Genomic DNA, 5794 nt, shown 5'->3' with positions numbered 1-5794 from the left:
TATCTAACAAAATATATATATATATACTGCGTCGTACCGACAGTACTATTAAACATATTTTAACCGACTGTAACGATTCAAACATTTGAGGAACAAACTTTGTGGTTGCTTTTATCCTGATCTTTTATTCTTACTTGCTGACCGTATACATCACATTCTTATCCAGTTTATGAAAACAACAGGACTATATCAATTACTCTAAGAAAATAATAAATAAAGCAATGACTCTTAAACCTAGTGTCTGGCGCAGTATAGCCATTTCTGGCTCTTGTGCCAGGGAATTCCAACTAACCAAATCTCACATAAACATTCTACGAGCATTATGGACTAATTCTTACACAAAAATTCTTTATAATTTACGAGTGAAAATTGGGTGCTTGCAACTCGAGAAAAAGATTATCACTTATACCCAGACACGTGACCTATGACCTTAGCACTAGCTGATTTTTTAAAAACAAGTTGTTAAAGTCACGCCAAGTTTCCCCATATAAGTTAATTCAACGTTAATTCACGTGAAGTTAATTAACTGCAACGCCGTATCACACATCAAATTTGTTAAAATATTCCTTCGTGTCTTTAACTATCATTTGTTTATGTATGTTATTCCAACCATGATACATTTTTGCTTTGTATACCTGACAACTTCGATGCATTATTAGTTTATGTTCTACATGGCTTCGCGTGTGTCATTGTTTAAAGTAAAAAATGCATATTGAAGGGATTTAAATCTTTTTGAAAGAATACAGAATGTGTAATTTAAAAGAATCGATACTTGACGGGTTTGAATTGCTCGAAATAGAATGAAAAGGTGCTAATGTAAACAAATGGCACGTTTCAATAACCAATCAAGATCAAAAGAGCCGCTAGGGAAGCTTCTTTTATTATGAGCTTACTCTTTATGTGTTTCTGAACAAGTCATAATAGGGAAGCGTTCTAAGCCACATACGCCGAAATTTCCGGGCATGAGTTCTTAACTCATTAGAATACAGTAGAAAGATTAAAAATGTCATTTTATATGAGATCTGCAGCTTTAGGAGCCAAACTGATTTTAGATTTGAAATCACCTCTCCCAAAGTAAGCAAGATCAAGTGTTAGCATAACTGCAACATAAGAAATTGTTCCCCAGTGTTATTTATTTATTTTATCGGCTTGATTAAATACAGATAAATTTACACCTAATTTTACCAATCATAAGATTTTTTTTTTAAAATTTAATCATCGGTGGAGGGATATGCTAGAAGGTGCCAAATTTCTTCAAGTTTTAAGTTTTTTATTGTTAAAACTTGGTTAATTATATACTCTAGAAATATCTTTGTACTAAGTTTTATTATTTTAAAGCGGATAAAAAAAAAGGGCAAGCAAACTTGAAGATGTTTAATAATTTGATTTACACTCTCAGGATGTGGAATTTCCTTTTAATTCTAAAAGAATTCGTTTTACATTTTATTGACGAGTTTGAATAATAACGTTTACACTATTTTGAGCTTTATTATTCGGCAAGAATTTAAACTATTCAGTTAAAAAACTTTTGTAATATAATGAAATGTGGGAACTAATTATAAAAAGATGTATAAAAAGATGATGATAAAAAGTATAAAAAGACGTTCTTACTAAACGTTAAAGCAAATAGCTTTTATAATATATCGGAGTAAAATAATTCTATCTTAATTATTATAATTTTTTTACTGGAAATGTTAAAATATAGTTACTGTATCAACTTAGCGTTTCTTTTACGGAAAGAATTTTTTGTACCTTTACGTACCTGAAAATTCTTTCACTTAAAACGGTTTACTTCGTTTTTTTCGAATCAGATACTTTTTCTAATAAATGAAGCGTGTCGCTCTTTAAACTTTTTTAAGCGAATAGTTCTGACGAAAAAAAAATATTCCGGTGGAAAATGTTGAAACCTTTTTAATACATCAATGAATGATTTTGAAAAGAAGTTTTGAATTAAATGGTATTTTAATGATTGGATGTGAATTGAAAGTAAAATTGGATAACATTTTTTTGTTGTTCGGATGCATTTTAAGACGACTACGCACAAAAGATGAAAAATTTAATTGAAAACTTTTAATTATATCTAGCTATTGATAAAATGATTCTGAAGAGAAAGATTTCTTTAATATTATGATCAGCTTTTTTTCCCCGTTTGATAAAATCGAAACTGGGCAAAATTTTGTAATTAAAAGTAAACTATAAGCAAAGATTGTTTGGCAAGTGGATGTTGAAATCGATCCAGAAAACAAAAATGCGAGTAAAACAAAAAGGAACGAAAAATTTGATTTCATCGAATGTTTTAATTGAACTTAACATATAAGTGTTTTTATTATTTAATTAAATTTTACGTGAAAATAAAATATTCTAAATTTAGATTATATTTATAATTAATTAGTGAATAAAGATACGATTTTATTCCATTTTAATTACTAAATGTTTTTATAATATTTTAAATTCTTTGACGATAATGGACACCGGTATCCCTTTTATGTATTTTTTATGTAGCAAGATTTTTAGATTCTATAATTTTTTTTCCATTTCGTAACTATGAAATACAGTCTAATAGTTACTAAAAATGTATGTTAGATTATCAGAATTATTTTCGTACTAAAATATGAAGTTTGAAAAGGTAGTTTGAATTCTTTTTCATTCTCAAAGATTTATCTACAATTGATTTTGTAAATTATAGGAATTTTAATGATGAATAACTGCTTCAATTAGCTCTAAATAACTGCAACTAAGCGCAAATTTGAAAAAAAAATTATTATGTGGAAGTGAGCAGTGTTTGGAAGATTTTGCCCTTAACGTAGAGAGATACATTGGTGTCCCATGTTGTATTTCATAAGCATAAATTATTAAAATGATAAATATAAATTTTTTTTACTTATTTTGACCTAATTTAATAAAAAATAATGAAAAATATGTTTAATAAAAATTCTGCATCAAAGGGTTAAGCGCCATAAGACATAATTAGTTACAACAATAATCTTACAAACATTTAATTTTACCTTTAGTTAATTTTTACGATTCGCGATCGCAACGCTCGAGTACGCCGTCTAGCGGGAGCCTGTAAATATCGGACATTAACTTAATACAATCACATTTTCTGCCATCAAAGTCATTNCTGTTAATGTACAAATATTTTTCCGATGTGTTTTGGATATTCCTTCTCTAATAAAAAGAGATACCATTTTGTTTTCGGTTGTACAAGAAAGAAGATCAAGCATTTTTCTTTTTTAAATTTAATAAGCCACATTAAAGAAGGAACGTTGCAATGCTACACGCTACATTAACGACGTCTCCAGAGTAACTGAATGACGGTTCATATGGAAATCGCAGGTAAGCGTCTCATACAACAACGCCCCCTATAGTTCGTTGCGATCGCGAATTTGTTTTTACGCCTTCATTAATATATTATGCTAATCTTAACCCTGCTGACTTGATTTTAAACTAGTTACTTTAGTTTTAACTTGGTCTTAACGGTAATGCGATACCATGGCTCTAGCCAACAACTAGAAGTAGGAAGGCCTGAGCACGGATCAATTAGTAGTCCGATGTGACGAAGTTAACTGCGCAGTAGATGAAAAATAAGAAAGATGTCATTACGTTCAAGCTGCGCAGTGGTTGAAAATATGAAATATGTCATTACGTTTGGACTACTAAAGGATATTTATGGTAACCCGTGCTGAGACCTGCTCTTTTCTAGGTGGTGTTGCTCTAGCGCCATAAATATACTTCAAACAATCTAACGAATATAATCTTTATCAATACCAAACTTTAATTTGTGTACAATTTGAAGTTTATTTTACAATTAAAATTTCGACTGAAAGTCTTGTTTATCACATTTATAAATTTGTAGAAAGTGAATAGAATGAATTTATTCGCAAATCAAGCTAGCCCAGTTCAATTTCAGATAAATTAAAAAGCATTTGATTAAAGCAACCAGTAACGGTTTATTATTTTTTTAAGGGTAAGTTTCGTCCCCAGGAGGTGCTGGAAAACTTTCTTTATTTGGGGTTGGAGGGTGGGCTTTTTCACTTCAAGCAGTGGATATAACCTTTACAAGATTCCACAGTCATTTAAGCTTAGCTGGGGGGGCTCAGGGGATAGAGCATTCACCTACCAATGAGGTGAACCGGGTTCGAATCCCAGCGATGGCTGGTAGATACGAACTCCACACCCGATTCGCAATGGCCACAGAGCTGACGTAAAATATCCTTAGTGGTAGATGGATCATGGGTTAGAGTCCCCTTGCCGCCAGATTAACTGTGGGAAGTTTTCGTGGTTTTCCTCTCCATGAAGTGCAAATGCGTAGTTCCATAAAAAAATGCCCTCCACGAAGGCAAATTTCTCCCAATACTTGATCCAGGAGTTCCCTTGTCTTCTGGATTGGGTTCAAAATTACAAGGCTATGGAGTTGAACATTAGTAGCCGTAGATCCAAAATTGGGTCGGCTGCTTAACGACGGTTACAAAATATAAAATAGAATAATTTTAGTTTCTTACAGATGCAAATGTATTGATCCGTCATCGAGAAGTAGTATAGATTTTGTATTATAAGTGAATTTTCGTGTAATTAAATTTTATTCATTTTAAAATAAGCTTGACTTTTAAGCTGTAAGCATATCTAACAAAAATGTTTCTGAGTATTTCTTGTATTACTTAAGATGTCACTAAATAGGATAAAATAGAGAGGAAAGATGATAATAAACGTACATTTAAAACTTTTAGAAATTTACTGCTTAATCTCAGACAATACTCTTATCAAGCTGTAGATATCAACTTAGAAGCGCGCAATGTGGTTCATATATTCCGATTCAAAGATTTGCATCGAAGTCTTCCATAACTGTGCTCTTCTGCCTCATTTCATTTTCAATGAAATTTTAGACACATATGACGCTTGGCTGCTGGAAGGATATGAAGTTCTGGTTCATATTAACGTAACAGAAAACAAAACTGTTGACACAATCGTGAAATCTACATACAATCTATCCAACAATCGACGACAGTCTATCTAGCAATTATTCTAATGTAAAAAAAGTTGTTTTGAAAATACTTACTTCCTCTAGAAAACTGTTAGAATTATGAAAATAATAACAAACTGTATCCAATTAAACTATATAAAAACAGCCTTACAAACGATCAAACAATTGAAAACTTGAAGTGCTTTTAAACCGCTTGGGTATTGGTCAAACACGTAAGACCGACAGACATCTTTCTTTAAAAGAACCATCACAAGAACGTTCCAAATGATAGAAACCTTTAACTGTTATAATACTAAAGAAAAACAAATTTTTTTTTCTAAATTCTAAATAGATAAAACTTCTTTGAAAAAATACACGCTAAAAAGCAGCAGAAATTTCAAAAAAGTAGCAATAAAGGAAACGGAGGAAATAAAAAAAAATATGACAACCGAAGTCGAAGTCTTCAGGGGGTACCGGCCCCGGTAGCCATAAAACAAAACCATTTCTATTGAGGGAGAAGCAAATGCCTAAATTAACTCCCTCAGTACCCCGATGGTTTTGTATAGAAGTCCAGGAAAAAAACATGAAATACAAATAACGAATTTAGAAAAGAAACTCAAACAAAATCATCAGAAAAGAAAAGCTAACTTAACCAGGTCAAACCTGGTTGACCTGATCGACAGTGTTTCAATCGGTAGTGCACAAATCGGTAGTGTTTCAGGTAATAAAAGGAATTAACTTCAATCTTGTTTTCTTGATTTAATGCTAATTTCTCAAGTCTTAGCCTAATTATTTTGATTGTAACCTTGTTGCCTAAATTTTAACTGAATGTTA

This window comes from Parasteatoda tepidariorum, chromosome 4 (assembly GCF_043381705.1).
Source record: "Parasteatoda tepidariorum isolate YZ-2023 chromosome 4, CAS_Ptep_4.0, whole genome shotgun sequence".
NCBI classification, from domain to species: Eukaryota; Metazoa; Arthropoda; class Arachnida; order Araneae; family Theridiidae; genus Parasteatoda; species Parasteatoda tepidariorum.
The sequence above is the reverse complement of the archived record's forward strand: the minus strand, read 5'-3'. Positions refer to the sequence as shown.